This window comes from Rhinopithecus roxellana, chromosome 4 (genome assembly GCF_007565055.1).
Source record: "Rhinopithecus roxellana isolate Shanxi Qingling chromosome 4, ASM756505v1, whole genome shotgun sequence".
Taxonomy (NCBI): Eukaryota; Metazoa; Chordata; class Mammalia; order Primates; family Cercopithecidae; genus Rhinopithecus; species Rhinopithecus roxellana.
In genome coordinates, this window is record NC_044552.1 from 4,740,178 (window position 1) to 4,758,375 (window position 18,198).

The following is an 18,198-nucleotide window of genomic DNA, read 5'->3' on the forward strand; positions in this document are numbered from 1 at the left end:
TCAAAGTAGATGCGACTACAGGCTCATGCCACTGTACCTGGCTCATTTTTGTATTTTTCATGGTGATGGAGTTTTGCCACGTTGCCCACGCTGGTCTCAAATTCCTAAGCTCAAGTGATCCACCTGCCTCTGCCTCCCAAAGTGCTGGGATTACAAGCATGAGCCACCACACCCGGCAAGCTTCAATAGTGCTTCCAGGGCTCTTAAAGTATCTGTAGACCCAAGATGTCTGGGGGTGGACATGTGTGAGGCAGGGCCAGGAGGTGGCACCTCTGATGGGCCGTGGTGGTAAGACTGAGACTGGGGGAGGAATTAGGCCACATGCTAGTCTCTGGTCTCTGGCTGACTTTTCTTGCTTCATTTGCCTATGACTGGTTATCCCAACTGCCTCTGACAAAGATTTTTCAGTGACCATGATCAGGCTGATCCCACAAATGAGCTCAAGCTAAGAATAAATGCAGCGCTGGGGAACATGAACATGAACATTAAAAACAGGATCATAGTCACCACTGGCCCATAGTTCCATATCTGAAATCCTTGGAGCCACACGGGTTTCAGGACTCAGGCTGTTACCTATCGCCCCTGGTGGACTCTTCTGCAGTATTGTGCAATCAAGCATCTTACTATTTCTGAAGCCAAAGGATAGATATGCACATGGAATGAGACAATGTCTATAAATAGGCTCATGTCAGTTCAGGCCAGGTCAGGCCTTGACATGCAATGAGTTACATAATAAGTTATGTAATAAGTGGTTTGGGGAGCTTCTTGAATTTCAGCGTTGTGGATACGGAATAATAGACCCTTATCCTCGTAATGCCATAGTCACCCCATTTTCTCCTCATTACTCATCTCAAAGACAAAACATCTTGCTGGAGTCCACAATCACTAGTGTTCAATTCCTTAGAAGGACATGTGATGTCATCATTCTTGGGATGCCTCTTAATATGGGAAGGCGCAGTTTTTGACCCTGAAGAATTACCTTTAGATGTTCAACTTATGGAAGTATGGCAAATGGGCAAGTTTCCAAGAATGGTTGGAATTTTGTAGGCTGAGGGGCCTAGAGGGGAGAGTCCCTCCATGTGACAGCTGTGGCAGGAGTGAGTGTTCACTTTCTATAAGGGACAGATCGGGGAGACAGATGGACTGCAGCACAAACTTTGTACCAGGAAGTCATGATTTGAGCTGGGTGACAGACCACCAGGATTATAAAATGAAGGGTTTGGGTTACACGTCTTAAACAATGAAAAATCGCTGAAAGTTCTTGGGCAGAGACTGACGGAATAAAAATGGGTCCTAAGCTGGGCGTGGTGGCTCATGTCTGTAATCCCAATAATTTGGAAGGCTGAGGTGGGAGGATCTTGAGTCCAAGAGTTTCAGAAAGACTGGGCAACATAGTGAGACCCCATCTCTACAAAAAAATAACAGGATGTGGTGGTGCCTGCCTGTGCTCCCAGCTACTCAGGAGGCCAAGGTGGGAGGATCTCTTGAGCCTGGGAAGTTGAGGCTACAGTGAGCCACGACTTCATTTAGGCTGGGAAACAGAACTCTATCTCAAAAAAAAAAAAAAAAAAAAAAAAAAAAAAAAAAAAAAAAAAACGTGGCCAGGTGCAGTGGCTCATGCCTGTAATCCCAGCAATTTGGGAGGCTGAGGTGGGCAGATCACCGGAGGTCAGGAGTTGGAGACCAGCCTGGCCAACATGGCAAAAACCCATCTCTACTAAAAATACAAAAATTAACCAGGCATGGTGGCACTTGCCTGTAATCCCAGCTACTCAGGAGGCTGAGGCATGAGAATTGCTTGAACCGGGATGTGGAGATTGAGCCACTGCACTCTAGCCTGGGTGACAGAGTGAGACTCTGTCTCAAAAAAAAAAAAAAAAAAAAAAACAACTCACTGTTTGCTGAATTTAGCAACCTGGTCCAGCATTGGAAGCTCTGTTCTGCTTTGTCCTTTGCCTGAAATGCCCTTCCCAGGCTCCCTCCCGGGTGTGCTCCCACTCATCTTTCAGGACTCAGCTCAAATGTCACCTGCTTTGTGGAAGCTCTCCCTGGCCCCCCTGGGGAGCACTCACTGCTTCTTTTTCTGTGCCTTTGTAGGCACCTGAGGGCAATTCTCTCATTTCACTGTGGCTTCCTCCAGGGCAGGCTCTAAGTCTCTTGTTTTTTGACTGGCATGTGGCACAATGCTTGGCCCCCAAGAGTGCTAAGTAATTGTTAGCTGAATAAATGCTGCTGATATGTCTTCTATCATCTCTTAATATTTTCTCAGTTCCCTGTTTTTTGTTTGTGTTTTAAAATGGATCATAGCTATGTAATGGGAATGGTAAATCTCATGTGGGTTAAATTTTGGGATATAAGAGTTATCAGATTCCAATAAAGAATCACAGATGGCTGGGCTTGGTGGCTCACACCTGTAATCCCAGCATTCTGGTAGGCTGAGGTGGGTGGATCACTTGAGGTCAGGAGTTTGGGACAGTCTTGCCAACATGGCAAAATCCCGTCCTTAGGAAAAATAGAAAAATTAGCTGGGCGTGGTGGTGGGCACCTGTAATCCCAGCTACTCTGGAGGCTGAGGCAGGAGAATCGCTTGAACCTGGGAGGCAGAGGTTGCAGTGAGCCGAGATCACACCACTGCACTCCAGCCTGGGTGACAGAGTGAGACTCCATCTCAAAAAAAAAAAAAAAAGTGAGAGAGAGAGAGAAGACAAAAGGACACATAAATAAGAATACAATGTGACCACAAAGGCAGGGATTGGAGTGAGGCAGCTACAAGCCAAAACACCAATTGCCAATAGCCACGAGAAGTCAGGAGACAGGCATGGAATGGATTCTCTATCAAAGCCTCCAGAAGAAACCAACCCTCCTGTCACCTTAATTTTGGACTTCCTGGCCTCCTGAACTATGGGAATAGATTTAAATTTGAGGTAAGTTCTGTGATAACCCTAAGACTTTTTTTTTTTTTTGAGACGGAGTCTCGCTCTGTCGCCCAGGCTGGAGTGCAGTGGCCGGATCTCAGCTCACTGCAAGCTCCGCCTCCCGGGTTTACACCATTCTCCTGCCTCAGCCTCCCGAGTAGCTGGGACTACAAGCGCCCGCCACCTCGCCTGGCTAGTTTTTTATATTTTTTAGTAGAGACGGGGTTTCACCAGGTTAGCCAGGATGGTCTCGATCTCCTGACCTTGTGATCTGCCTGTCTCGGCCTCCCAAAGCGCTGGGATTACAGGCTTGAGCCACCGCGCCCGGCCTTTTTTTTTTTTGAAACGAAATTTTTTTGCTCTTTGCCCAGGCTGGGGTGCAATAGTGCAGTCTTGGTTCACTGCAACCTCCGTCTCCCAGGTTCAAGCGGTTTTCCTGCCTCAGCCTCCCGAGTAGCTGGGATTACAGGCGTGCACCACCACACTCAGCTAATTTTTTGTATTTTTAGTAGAGACAGGGTTTCATCATGTTGACCAGGCTTGTCTCGAACTCCCGACCTCAGGTGATCCACCTGCCTAGGCCTCCCAAAGTGCAGGGATTACAGGCGTGAGCCACCGTGCCTGGCTAACCTTAGGAAATTAACACAAATGCCATTGGTCTTATTTTATTTTATTTTATTTTATTTATTTATTTATTTGAGACAGAGTATCACTGTGTCATCCAGGCTGGAGTGCAGTGGCGCAATCTCGGCTCACTGCAACCTCTATCTCCTGGTTTCAAGCAATTCTCCCTGCCTCAGCCTCCCGAGTAGCTGAGACTACAGGAGCCCACCACCACACTGGGCTAATTTTTGTATTTTTAGTAGAAACAGAGTTTCACCATGTTGGTCAGGCTGGCCTTGAACTCCTGACCTCAGGTGATTCTCCTGCCTCGGCCTCCGAAAGTGCTGGGATTACAGATGTGAGCCACAGTGCTTGACCATCACTTTTATTTCAAGCAGTGCCATTTAGTGGCCCATGGGGATATCAAGAAGCAGTGTAGCATAAAGGTTAGGGGCTCAGGGCTGGAGTCAGATAGTCTGGATGCAGTTTCAGCTCTATTCTCTGAACCTGGATTTTCTCATCTGAAGGATGGGGTGATGTAATATTAGTAGCTACCTGCTATAGAATAACTGTTTTTGTCCTTACCAAAATTCATATGTTGAAATCATAACCCCTAATGTAATGATATTAGGAGATGGAGCTTTGGTAGCTGATTAGGCTACAAGACAGAGCTCTCATGAATAAGATTAATGCCTGCTATGGTTTGAATATTTGTGGCCCCCCTCACCCAAATTTGTATGTTGAAACCTAATCTCCAATGCAGTAATAAGAAGTAGAGCTTTGGGATGTGACTTGGCCATAAAGGTGGAGCCCTCATGAATGAGATTAGTGCCCTTATAAAAGAAACCCGAGGGAGCTTCTTCATTCCTTCTGCCATATGAAGACACAGCAGGAGACGCCATCTATGAACCTGTAAGAAGGTCCTCTCCAGACATCGAATCTGCTGGTACCTTGATCTTAGACTTCCCAGCCTTCAGAGTTGAGAGCAATACATTTGTTTTGTTTCTAAGTTACCCAGTCTAAGGTCTTCTGTGATAGCAGCAGAACAGACTAAGACAGTGTCCATATAAAGTAGACCCTCTGTGGGAGGGGGTCAAAGATTGAAAAACTACCTATTGGGTACCATGTTCACTATCTGTGTAATGGATCCTCTAGAAGCTCAACACCTACCAGAACACAGTATTGCAATATACCCATGTAGCAAATGTGCACACGTATCCCCTGAATCTACAGTATTTTTTAAAAAGGAAACACCCTGGAGAACACCTTGCTCCTTCTGCTATTTGAGATTTTAGCAAGAAGATGGCAATCTACGAACCAAAAACAAGTCCTCACCAGATGCTGAATCTAGTGGCACCTTATCTTGTACTTCCAGCCTTCAGAACTGTGAGGGGGCGGCGGGGAGAATGTTATTTGAACCACCCAGTCTATAGTATTTTTGTCATAGCAGCCTGAACAGACTAAGATACCAACATGTAAGGCTCTAGCAGGGGTTGGCGGAAATTGAGACAATCGCTGAAAAGTATTTAGTATGCATACAGGAGACACTTGATAAATGTTATTAGTCAATTATTAGGTGGAGGCAAGAGTTTACTGGCCTGCAGATGCTAGCATCACCACAAGGGCAATATATTTGAAAGGGGTATTTAACCCTCAAGCTGCTCCAAACTTAAAGCAGCTATTTTTCTTTTTAACTTCTTTCTATGTGTAAAGCCTGTTTCCTTTAGGTCATATATTTGTACTGATTTGCAGGCATCTGTGAAGTTATCAGAATAATTGAATTTTAGAGCTGATCAGTCACCCAGTAGAGTGTTTTCCACCTGGGATACCCAGAGGGCTCAGCCTCCCTGAATATAGTAATGGGAGTCCTCAGGCTTTTTTCAATAGGGCATACTTCCTTTTATTGCGCTTCGTCTTAGTGCATTGTTTTGCAGATCTCTCTCTCTCTCTTTTTAAAACAAATTGAAGATTCATGGCAACCCTGCTTCAAGAAAGTCTGTCTGTGCCGTTTTTCCAACAGCATCTGCTTATTTCCTGTCTCTGTGTCACATTTTGGTAATTCTTGGAATATTTCAGACTGTTTCATTATTATTATGTCTGTTACGATGATCTATGGTCAGTGATCTTCTTTTAGTTTGTTTGCTTGTTTTTTTGTTGTTGTTGTTGTTTGTTTGTTTTGATGGAGTCTCACTCTGCAGCCCAAGCTGGAGTGCAACTGCACGATCTCTGCTCACTGCAACCTCTGCCTCCCCAGTTCAAGCGATTCTCCTGCCTCAGCCTCCTGAGTAGCTGGGATTACAGGCATGCACCATCATGCCTGGCTAATTTTGTATGCTTTTTTGGAGAGACAGGGTCTCATCATGTTGGTCAGGCTGGTCTCGAACTCCTGAACTTAGGTGATCCACCCACCTCAGCCTCCCAAAGTGCTGGGATTACAGGCATGAGCCCCTGCACCCAGCCTATTTGGTTGTTTTTGAGACTGGGTTTCACTCTGTGCTCAGGCTGGAGGCAGTGGCATGATCTTGGTACACTGCAGCCTTGACCTCCTGGGTCAAGCAGTCCTCCTGCCTCAGCCTCCCATTTGGCTGAGACTACAGGTGTGTGCCACCATGTCCATCTAATTTTTGTATTTTTGTAGAGATGGTGGTCTCACCATGTTGCTCAGGTTGGTCTCAATTTTCTGACCTCAAGCAATCCTTTCACCTTGGCCTCCCAAAGTGCTGGCATAACAGGTATGAGCCACTGTGCCAAGTCCATTTGTTTGGTTTATTTCTCTTACTAATATTCCCAAATTGGTGATCTTTGGTGTCACTATTGTAGTTGTTTTGGGACACCATAAACTATGCCCATATAAGACAGTATACTTAATTGATAAATGTGTATGGGCTGACTGTTTCACCAACTGGCCATTCTCCCATCTCTCTCCCTCTCCTTGGGCCTTCCTATTCTCTGAGACACAATAATTTGAAATTAGGCCAATAAATAACCCTACAATGGCCTTAAATGTTCAAGTAAAAGGAAAAGTCATATGTCTCACTTTAATCAAAAGCTAGAAATGATTAGGTGAGAAAGGCATGTCAAAAGTTGAGGTAGGCCCAAAGCTAGGCCTCTTGTGCCAAGTAGTTAGCAATGTTGTGAATGTGAAGGAAAAGTTCTTGAAAGAAATTAAAAGTGCTACTCCAGTAAACACACGAATGATAAGAAAGTGAAGCAGCCTTATTGCTGATACGGAGAAGGTTTTAGTGATCTAGGCAGAAGATCGACGTAGCCACAATACTCCCTAGATTCAAAGCCTAATCCAATGAAAAGCCCTAACTCTTTTCAATTTTACAAAGACTGAGAGAGGTGAGGAAGCTGCAGAAGCAAAGTTTGAAGTTAGCAAAATTTGGTTCACAAAATTTAAGGAAGCTGTCTCCGTAACAGCAAAGTGCAAAGTGAAATTTAATAGCAAGTGCCGATGAGGAAGCTGCAGTAAGTTATCTAGAAAATCTAAGATAACTGATGAAGGTGGCTACACTAAACAAAAGGGTTTTTTTGTTCTTTTTCTTTTTTTCTTTCTTTTTCTTTTTTTGAGACAGAGTTTCCTTCTTGTTGCCCAGGCTGGAGTGCAATAGTGCAGTTTTGGCTCACTGCAACCTCTGCCTCCTGGGTTCAAGTGATTCTTCTGCCTTAGCCTCCTGAGTAGCTGGGTTTACAGGCATGTGCCACCATGCCTGGCTAATTTTGTGTTTTTAGTAGAGTCAGGGTTTCACCATGTTGGTCAGGCTGGTCTTTTTTTTTTTCCTCACTCTTGTTGCCCACGCTGGAGTGCAATGGCATGGTCTAGGTTCACCCCAACCTCCGCCTCCGGGGTTCAAGCGATTCTCCTGCCTCAGCCTCCTGAGTAGCTGGGATTATAGGCATGCGCCAGTACGCCCGGCTAATTTTCTTGTTTTATTTTTAGTAGAGATGGGATTTCTCCATGTTGGTCAGGCTGGTCTCGAACTCCCAACCTCAGGTGATCTGCCCGCCTCCGCCTCCCGAAGTGCTGGGATTACAGGCATGAGCCACTGCGCCTGGCCTGGTCAGACTGGTCTTGAACTCCTGACCTCAGGTGATCTGCCTGCCTCGGCCTCCCAAAGTGCTGGGATTGCAGGCGTGAGCCGCCTCGCCCAGCCAATAGCAAGTTTTCAGTGTAGGCACAATAGCCTTATATTAGAAGAAGATAAAAAAATAAAAAAGTAAAATCTTGGCTATCACTAAAAATAAATAAATAAATACGGTGGGCACGGTGGCTCACACCTGTAATCCCAGCACTTTGGGAGGCCGATGTGGGTGGATCACGAGGTCAGGAGTTCAAGACCATCCTGGCCAAGATGGTGAAACCCCGTCTGTACTAAAAATTGAAAAAAAAATTAGCTGGGTGTGGTGGCGGGCATCTATAATCAATCCCAGCTACTCAGGAGGCTGAGGCAGGAGAATCGCTTGAACCTGGGAGGTGGAGGTTACAGTGAGCTGAGATCACGCCACTGCACTCCAGCCTGGGCGACAGAGTGGGACTCCGTCTCAAAAAAATAAAGAAAGAAAAGAAAAGAAAAATAAATAAATAAATAAATATAAATAAATAAAGTAAAATAAAGGACTGGGCATGGTGGCTCATGTGTGTAATCCCGGCACTTTGGGAGGCTGAGGCAGGCAGATCAGTTGAGGTCAGGAGTTGAAGACCAGCCTGGCCAACATAGTGAAACCCCGTCTCTACTAAAAATACAAAAATTTGCCAGGTATGGTGGTGGCTGCATGTAATCCCAGCTACTTAAGAGGCCGAGACAGGAGAATCACTTGAATCCGGGAGGCAGAGGTTGCAGTGAGCTGAGATCGCGCCACTGCACTCCAGCCTGGGTAATAGAGTGAGACTCCATCTCAAAAAAAAAAGGAAGATAAAAAGAGAAAAAGAGGAAAATCCCATTTTTTTTCTCATCCTTAAAATCAACTCCTGAGTCTCAAAAAGAAAAAGAAGAAGAAGAAGAAGAAGAAGAAAGAAGGAAGAAGGAAGAAGGAAGAAGGAAGAAGGAAGAAGGAAGAAGGAAGAAGGAAGAAGAAGCCATCTAAGACTTTCTTGGCTGGAAAGCAGTGCCTAACTTCAAAGCTTCAAAGGATGGGCTGACTCTCTCGTTAGAGGCTGATGCAGCTGGTGACTTTACGTTTAAACCTGCTACTCATTTACCATTCCAAAAATCCTAGGGCACTTAAGAATTATGTTGAAGCTACTCTGCCTGTGCTGTATAAATGAAACAACACAGCCTGGATGACAGTACATCTGTTTATGGCATGGTTTACTGAATATTTTAAGCCCACTGTTGAGACGTACTGCTCAGAAAAAAAAAAAAAATTCAAAATATTACTGTTTATTGATGATGCACTTGGTCATCCAAGAGGTCTGAGGTCTGAGGGAGACATACAAGGAGATTCATGTCATTTTTGTGCCTGCTAATACAGCATCCATTCTGCAGACCATGGATCAAGGAGTAATTTCAACCTTCAAGTCTTATGATTTAAAAAATACATTTTGTAAGGGTATGGCTATAAAATCATAGATAATGATTCCTCTCAGGAAAGGATTCACCATTCTAGATGCCAATTAAGAACATTCATGATTCATGGGAAGAGGTCAAAATATTAACATTAATAGGAGTTTGAAAGAGGTTGATTCCAACCCTCATGGATGACTTTGAAGGGTTCAAGATTTTAGTGGAGGAAGGAACTGCAGATGTAGTAGAAACAGCACGAGAAGGCTGGGTGTGATGGCTCACGTCTGTAATTCCACTGGGAGGCTGAGGTAGGCGGATCACCTGAGGTCAGGGGTTTGAGACCAGCCTGGCCAACATGGTGAGACCCCTGTCTTTACTAAAAATACAAAAAATTAGCCAGGCATTGTGGTGCATGCCTTGGGAAGCTGAGGCAGGAGAATGGCTAGAATCTGGGAGGCGGAGGTTGCAGTGAGCCAAGATCGTGCCATTGTACTCCAGCCTGGACAACAAGAGTAAAACTCTGTCTCAAAAAAAGAAAAGAAACAGCAAGAAAAATAGAAGTGGAGCCTGAGGATGTGACTGAATTGTTGCCATCTCATCAAACTTGAATGGATGAGGAGTTGACTTTTAAGGATGAGAAAAAAAATGAGATTTTCCTTTTTTTTTTTTTTTTTTGAGACTGAGTCTCACTCTGTCACGCAGGCTGGAGTGCAATGGCGCGATCTCGGCTCACTGCAGCCTCCACCTCCCAGGTTCAAGTGATTCTACTGCCCCAGCTTCCCAAGTAGCTGGGACTACAGGCACCCACCATCATGCCCGGCTAATTTTTGTATTTTTGTAGAGACGGGGCTTCACCATGTTGGCCAGGCTGGTCTTGAACACTTGACCTCAGATGATCTGCCTGCCTCAGCCTCCCAAAGTGCTGGGATTACAGTTGTCAGCCACCGTGCCTGGCCAAGAATGGAATTTTTTTTTTTTTTTTTAAGATGGAGTCTTGCTCTTGTTGCCCAGGCTGGAGTGCAATGGCACAATCTCGGCTCACTGCAACCTGTGCCTTCTGGGTTCAAGTGATTCTTCTGCCTCAGCCTCCTGAGCAGCTGGGATTACAGGCGTCCACTACCATGCCCAGCTAATTTTTATGTTTTTAGTAGAGACAGGGTTGTGCCATGTTGGCCAGGGTGGTCTCGAACTCCTAACCTTGTGATCCATCCGCCTCCACCTCTCAAAGTGTTGGGATTACAGGCATGAGCCACCGTGTCTGGCCAAGAATGGAATTTTCTTGAGGTGAAATCTTCTCCTGGTGAAGATGATGTGAACATTGTTGGAATGACAACAAACGACTTACAATACTACATAAACTTAATTGATAAAGCAGCAGCAGAATTTGAGAAGATTGACTCGAATTTTGAAAGAAGTTCTGTGGGTAAAATGCTATCAAACAGCATCTCATGGTATAGATAAATCTTACGTAAAATGAAGAGTAAATTGGTGCTGTAATCTTCATTGATGTCTTATTTTTAGAAATTGCCACACCCTCCCTAAACTTCAGCAGCCACAACCCTGATGAGTTAGCAGCCATCAGCATCAAGATGAGACTCTTCCCCAGCAAAAACATTATGGTTTGCTGAAGGCTTAGATCATAGTAGCATTTTTAAGCAATAAGGTGTTTTAAAATTAAGGTATGTACATTATTTATTTATACATAATGCCATCTTACACTTTAAATAGACTACAGTATAGTGAAAACATAACTTTTATATACACTGAGAAACCAAAATCTTCATGTGACTTGCTTACTGCAGTGGTTTGGAACTGAACTCACAATATATCTGAGGTATGCCTGTATTTCAGGAAGTCTAACAAAAACTGTACATCATTCGTCTGTGGGAAGACGGTATAGTATAATTGCAATGCCAGGGTTTTTCAATGTTTTGCTTTTAAGGGAATAATAGTTGCTAGGTGTGGTAACACTGGTTATCTCATGAAAAAATGAATTAACATATACAATTTGTTTCAGATAGAAGATTTACAAAGTATAGGGAACATACATGAAATAATAAAAGTGTCTTTGTATTGTGTTCCAACCATTTAGTGTTATGTCATGCTGTTATGTGATGTTATGGTCTCTCCAGGACCAAATAGAGGCTCCAAGAGGTTCAATAAATTGTCTATGGTCACAGTTATTTAGTGATAGGGCCAGAATTATTACACAGGACTTTGACTTCCAATCCAGGACTCTTTCCCAACAATATTTTCCATGAGTTCTGAGGATTCTGAGACCTTTGTTGTGTGTGTGTATATATATACACACACATATATATACACACACACATATATACATATATATACACACACACATATATACATATATACACACACATATATATACACACACATATATATATATATGATTTTTTTTTTTTTGAGATGGAGTTTCACTCTTGACACCCAGGCTGGAGTGCAATGGTGTGATCTTGGCTCACTGCAACCTCTGCCTCCCGGTTCAAGTGATTTTCCTGCCTCTGCCTCCCAAATAGCTGGAACTACAGGTGCCTGCCACCACATCCAGATAATTTTTGTAATTTTGGTAGAGATAGGGTTTCACGATGTTGGCCAGGCTGGTCTCAAACTCCTAAGCTCAGGTGATCCACTCGCCTCAGCCTCCCAAAGTGCTGGGATTACAGGTGTGAGCCACCATGCCTGGCAGGCCTATATTGTTCATCCGTTTGTTCAACATACAGATATGACCTGTCCAGACAGTGCCACTATATTCACAGAACTCTCAGCCCTGATAGAAACATAGTCACAGGACTCCTTGGCCACCAAGTAGCAGAAGCCCAGCTTTAGCAAGAGTGTGGATATATGGCAAGCATCTTGGAGCTCCTTGCAACACAAGAACGAGGGACACCTATCGTCAGAGCATGCCTGATCCTTTGCTTCTGAACTTTTCCATGCATTGGCTTCCTTCTATTCGCTCTCTTTCTTTCAATCTCCCTCTCCCTTCAAAAATCAACTTCCCTCAGCTCCTGGCTCCACATGGTGAAACATATAGCTGATGTCTCCTCCAAGGCCACCTAAAAAAGGTGAGCATTTTTTTTGATGGGAGATACACAACATGCTATTTAGAGCACTGGAAAAGGGCGTTTCACATTTGTGCTGAGACCTGAATGATGTGTCAGCAGGAGGGGAGGTGGAAGACAGGGGTAGGGAGAGGAAGGGTATTTCAGGGACGGCATTTGTGAAGGTCCAGAGACAAGACAGGAACTGCAAGTGGGCCAGTAGGATGAGAGGGGGTGTATAAATGGGATGGGGCCGGGCAGGTGGTGAAGTGAGAGCTGAGGCTGGAGAGGTGAACAGGGGCAGGAACACTGGAGCCCTATGGGCTGTTTTAAGTTAAGTAAGGACCAGACATAATCAGATTTGGCTAATTTTCATCTGCTGAAAAAAGTTTATAAGAGAAACTATGGGCCGGGCGCGGTGGCTCAAGCCTGTAATCCCAGCACTTTGGGAGGCCAAGACGGGCGGATCACGAGGTCAGGAGATCGAGACCATCCTGGCTAACACGGTGAAACCCCGTCTCTACTAAAAAATACAAAAAACTAGCCGGGCGAGGTGGCGGGCGCCTGTAGTCCCAGCTACTCGGAGGCTGAGGCAGGAGAATGGCATAAACCCGGGAGGCGGAGCTTGCAGTGAGCTGAGAACCGGCCACTGCACTCCAGCCCGGGCGACAGAGCGAGACTCCGTCTCAAAAAAAAAAAAAAAAAATAAGAGAAACTATGGGTGTAAGGAATGATCAAAACAAACTATGTAAAATAAGTTCTGTTTTCTTTTTTCTGTTTTTTTTTTTGAGACGGAGTCTCGCTCTGTTGCCTGGGCTGGAGGGCTGGAGTGCAGTGGCCGGATCTCAGCTCACTGCAAGCTCCGCCTCCCGGGTTTACGCCATTCTCCTGCCTCAGCCTCCCGAGTAGCTGGGACTACAGGCGCCAGCCACCTTGCCCGGCTAGCTTTTTGTATTTTTTAGTAGAGATGGGGTTTCACCGTGTTAGCCAGGATGGTCTCAAACTCCTGACCTCGTGATCCGCCCGTCTCGGCCTCCCAAAGTGCTGGGATTACAGACTTGAGCCACCGCGCCCAGCCTTCTGTTTTCTTATTTGTTTACACCATGTATTTTGTATTCAATGTCCCATGGAAGAAAATATTAGGCCACATCCAGTTACAACTCAGACCTTGCAGTGTGCCTGCCACTTTTCCAGGATGTCAGCTGTCACCAGATTCCTGCTGCACCGCGTGACGGCTAATTTAATCTGTCTAATTTATTGGTTTGGTTTTTTTTTTTTTTTTTTTGAGACAGGAAGTCTCGCTCTGTTGCCCAGGCTGGAGTTCAATGGCATGATCTTGGCTCACTGCAACCTCTGTCTCCTGGGTTTAAGCGATTCTCCTCCCTCAGCCTCCTGAGTAGCTGGGCTTACAGACATGCACCAGCAGGCCCCATTAATTTTTGTGTTTTTAGTAGAGACAGGGTTTCACCATGTTGTCCAGGCTGGTCTCGAACTCCTGACCTCAGGTGATCCACCCGCCTCAGCCTCCCAAAGTGCTGGGATTACAGGTGTGAGCCACCACGCCCAGCTGGTTCTTCATTTCTGGACAAAAGTTGTGTTCCTGGTGGATTTGGTGATTCCTTCTTTTCCTGATCTATTACACTATTTCATCAAATCAGTCAACAATATGTTGTCCTTTTAAGTAACTCCAGCTGACTTGTAATACTGATAGCAGTCCTGTGGCATCGCATTTCCTTCTAGGGTAGCAAATTGAAAAGTATATTTCAATTTTCTAATTATGAGAAATATTTTTCAAAGCCATTTATTTATTAAAATCATAAGTGCATAGTAAGGCTATGTTTTAATGTGATTTTATGGTTTTAAAGAGCATTTTAAGACCTGTTTTGTTAAAAAAAATTCTTATTCTGGCCACTGGCCAAAATGCCCATGTTAGTCTTGTTTTCTTTTTAGCCATTGAAGGCCACCAGGAATTAGCTGGGCCTTGTGGCATGCACCTGCGGTCCCAGCTACTCTGGAGGCTGAGGTGGGAGGATTGCTTGAATCTGGGAGGTCATGACTGTAGTAAGCTATGATGGTGCCACTGCACTCCACACTCCAGGCTGGGTGACAGAGCAAGACCCTGTCTTAAAATCAATCAATTGCCGGGCGCAGTGGCTCATGCCTGTAATCCCAGCACTTTGGGAGGCCGAATTGGGTGGATCACCTGAGGTCAGGAGTTCGAGACCAGACTCAACATGGAGAAACCCTGTCTCTACTAAAAATACAAAATTAGCCGGGCATAGTGGTGCATGCCTGTAATCCCAGCTACTCAGGAGGCTGAGGCAGGAGAATTGCTTGAACCTGGGAGGCAGAGGTTGCGGTGAGCCAAGATGGCACCATTGCATTCCAACCTGGGCAAGAAGAGTGAAACTCCTGTAATCCCAGCACTTTGGGAGGCCAAGGTGGGCGGATTCCTTGAGGTCAGAAATTCGAGACCAGCCTGGCCAACATGGTGAAACCCCATCTCTTTAAAAATAGAAACATTAGCTGGACGTGGTGGCGGGCACCTGTAATCCCAGCTACTTGGGATTGGTATTGGGAGGCTGAGGCAGGAGAATCACTTGAACCCAGGAGGTGGAGGTTGCAGTGAGCCAAGATTGCACCATTGCACTCCAGCCTGGGCAACAGAGCGAGACTGTCTGAAAAACAAAACAAGAAAGGCCACTAGGATTAAAATGCAATTTATGTCTCAGAAGAAATAAGAATAATCCATCCCATCCCCTGGCATTCTCTTTTCATCAGATCAAATCTAGTGATCGATCTGGTCCATATCCCCTCGAGCAGCCTAGTTAACCCCTGATTGCAGGCACTCCTTCATCTCTAGCTGGCCCTAGAGTCACAGGCTTCCCTTTTTCCTAGACCTTTCCCCTTGCTCCCTGAGGTGAGAAGGCCAAGGGGAAGGAAAGAACCTGCTCTATCATTTAGTAAGCTTGCACTGGTAGCCGAAGCCCAGGAACACAGGCTTCTAGCAGCCTGTCCTTCAGACGTTCACCCAGGTCCTCAGTAGACTAGCCCTCATCGCAGTGCAGGCTTCAGAACAACAGGCTCCTGGAGAAGTTGGCTTGTGAAAGGCAAGTGTCAGGAAGAAGGAAGCTGAGCCTGGTCTGAAGTCACAGAGCATCTTTGGATGAGAGAGGAGGGTGCAGAGGCTTGGGCAGATCTGACATTCTTCACATCTGACTTCTCACATAGTTGGTGTTGTAATTGTGACTTCAAAAGGCCATTCCACCGTTCTATCAATCCAGCTGCTTCAGGATGATGGGGAACATGGTAAGACCAGTGAATTCCATGAGCATGAGCCCACTGCCACTTCTTTTTTTTTTTTTTTTTGAGTCGAAGTCTTGCTCTGTCACCCAGGCTGGAGTGCAGTGGCGCGGTCTCGGCTCACTGCAAGCTCCGCCTCCCAGGTTCATGCCATTCTCCTGCCTCAGCCTCCCGAGTAGCTGGGACTACAGGCGCCCGCCACCACGCCTGGCTAATTTTTTGTATTTTTAGTAGAGATGGGGTTTCACCGTGTTAGCCAAGATGGTCTCGATCTCCTGACCTCAAGATCCGCCTACCTCGGCCTCCCAAAGTGCTGGGATTACAGGCACGAGCCACCGCGCCTGGCCTGCACTGCCACTTCTTTACCCATAAAGCGAGTACCTGGGTCAGAGGCAATGCTGTGTGGAATTCCGTGATGGTACATAAGGCATTCTGTGAGTCCATGGATGGTAGTCTTGGCAGAAGCGTTGCGAGCAGGACAGGCAAACCCATATCTTGGCCTGCATGAGCCCTGCATCCACTCACACTTAGATTCTTCCTATACATCCTTTCCTCATGCTGGAATCCATGCTGGGGCTTACCTTTGGAACCCTACATGGTTGTACACCACACGGATGAGAGGTGACCTCAGGGGCTGGCGCACCCTGTCACCCTGGGCATACATTATTCTACAAGCAGTGGATGAGGTTTCACCATCCCCTTCTCTCTAGGCCCGTCCCTACTCCACTCCAGCTTCTCTACATCATGTTTTACACGATAATCCCTTGAAGGTTCAACACTGATTTTTTTTTTTTTAAGCCTGAAGAAAAACACATTTTCTCTCCTCTTTCATTTTTAGTTATCAAAGCACTGAAGCATTTGATTTGAAAGCAAAACAAAAAGCAAACACATGAGGCCAAATTATGCCTTCCATGGACAGGAACTGTGCGTGCAGATTAGCACTGAGTTGGTTCCCAGGAAGAAAATGACACAGATTTTTAAGAACAGAGAGAGGAGAAAAGTAGTTCAAATTTTTCAACTTTCAACCCTGTCATTGTCCTTTTAAAACTCTTACTGTCAGTATTTGGTGAAGTCTGTGCAAGGCCGTGAATACTGAACTCACGCTCTGGGTAAAATAAGGAGCTTAGCATTTGAGAAAGTGTGGCTGAACTTTGTCTCCCTAAAGACAATGTAGAGAGAGTCAATTACTTTTATTTCTTATTTCAAATCAAGGCTAATGGATCACCAAGTAACACTGCCATTTTGATGGGTGGAATCATTCAAATTTGATCATAAGAAACTAAGGTTTAGAAAAGTATTTTTTGCTTTCTTAAACATTTTTTTTTTTTTTTTTTTTTTTTTTTTGAGACGGAGTCTCGCTCTGTCGCCTGGGCTGGAGTGCAGTGGCCGGATCTCGGCTCACTGCAAGCTCCGCCCCCCAGGTTTACGCCATTCTCCTGCCTCAGCCTCCCGAGTAGCTGGGACCACAGGCGCCCGCCACCTCGCCCGGCTAGTTTTTTGTATTTTTTTAGTAGAGACGGGGTTTCACCGTGTTAGCCAGGATGGTCTCGATCTCCTTACCTCGTGATCCGCCCGTCTCGGCCTCCCAAAGTGCTGGGATTACAGGCTTGAGCCACCGCGCCCGGCCAACATTTTTTTTTTTTTTTTTTTTTTTTTTTTTTAAAGACAGGGTCTTGGCCGGGCACGGCGGCTGACACCTGTAATCTCAGCACTTTGGGAGGCCGAGGTGGGCGGATCACCCGAGGTTGGGAGTTTGAGACCAGCCTGACCCACACAGAGAAACCCAGTCTCTACTAAAAATACAAAATTAGCTGGGCTTGGTGGCGCATGCCTATAATCCCAGCTACTCAGGAGGCTGAGGCAGGAGAATCGCTTGAACCTGGGAGGTAGAGGTTGTGGTGAGCCAAGATCACACCATTGCATTCCAGCCTGGGCAACAAGAGTGAAACTTCCTCTGGAAAAAAAAAAAGAAAAAAAAGACAGGATCTTGTTTTGTTGCCTAGGCTAGAGTGCAACGGTGTGGTCACAGCTCATTGCATCCTCTGCGTTCAAGTGATCCTCCTGCCTCAGCCTCCCAAGTAGCTGGGACCATAGGCACACACCACCACACCACCTAATCGAAAAATATTTTAATGAGACATTCTTTCTTTCTGAATCAAAACTAGAAGAACTAAGGACACAGTCGTTTAAGCAATTTTTTTTCCTCCCACCAGTATTGACCAAGTGCCTACTATGTCTGTATTCGTTTTCTGTATGTGCCCTAACAAACGACCACAAACTTCGTGACTTAAAACAACAGAAATTTATTTTCTCACAGTTCGGGAGGTCAGAAGTCCAAAATCAAGGTGTTAGTGGGGCCACCCTCTATCAGAAGAGTCCTTCCTGGCCTCTCCCAGCTTTTGGTGCCTCCATTGGCTTTGGCTGGGGGCTGCATCATGCCACACTCTGCCTCCATCTTCACATGGCCTTCTCCTCTGTCCGTGTACCTCTCTTCTTTTGTCTCTTACAAGGACGCTTGTCATTGGGTTTAGGGCCCATCCAGATAATCCAGGACGATCCCATCTTAATTATAGCTGCCAAGGCCCTTTTCCCAACTAAGATCATCTTCACAGATGTTGGGGTGTGGGAAAATCTTTTTGGGGCTAATGTAATATATAAACCACCACAGTGTTGAAACACTGCACCTGCTACTGTGGAGAGAAGGCAGCTGTGTTCTCAGGGTCACAGCTGTGAGTGTGTGTTGGCGTCAGAAACAGATGTAAACGTGTCTACATTCAGAGTGGGGGATGCATTCTGGAGGGGCTTCTCTCA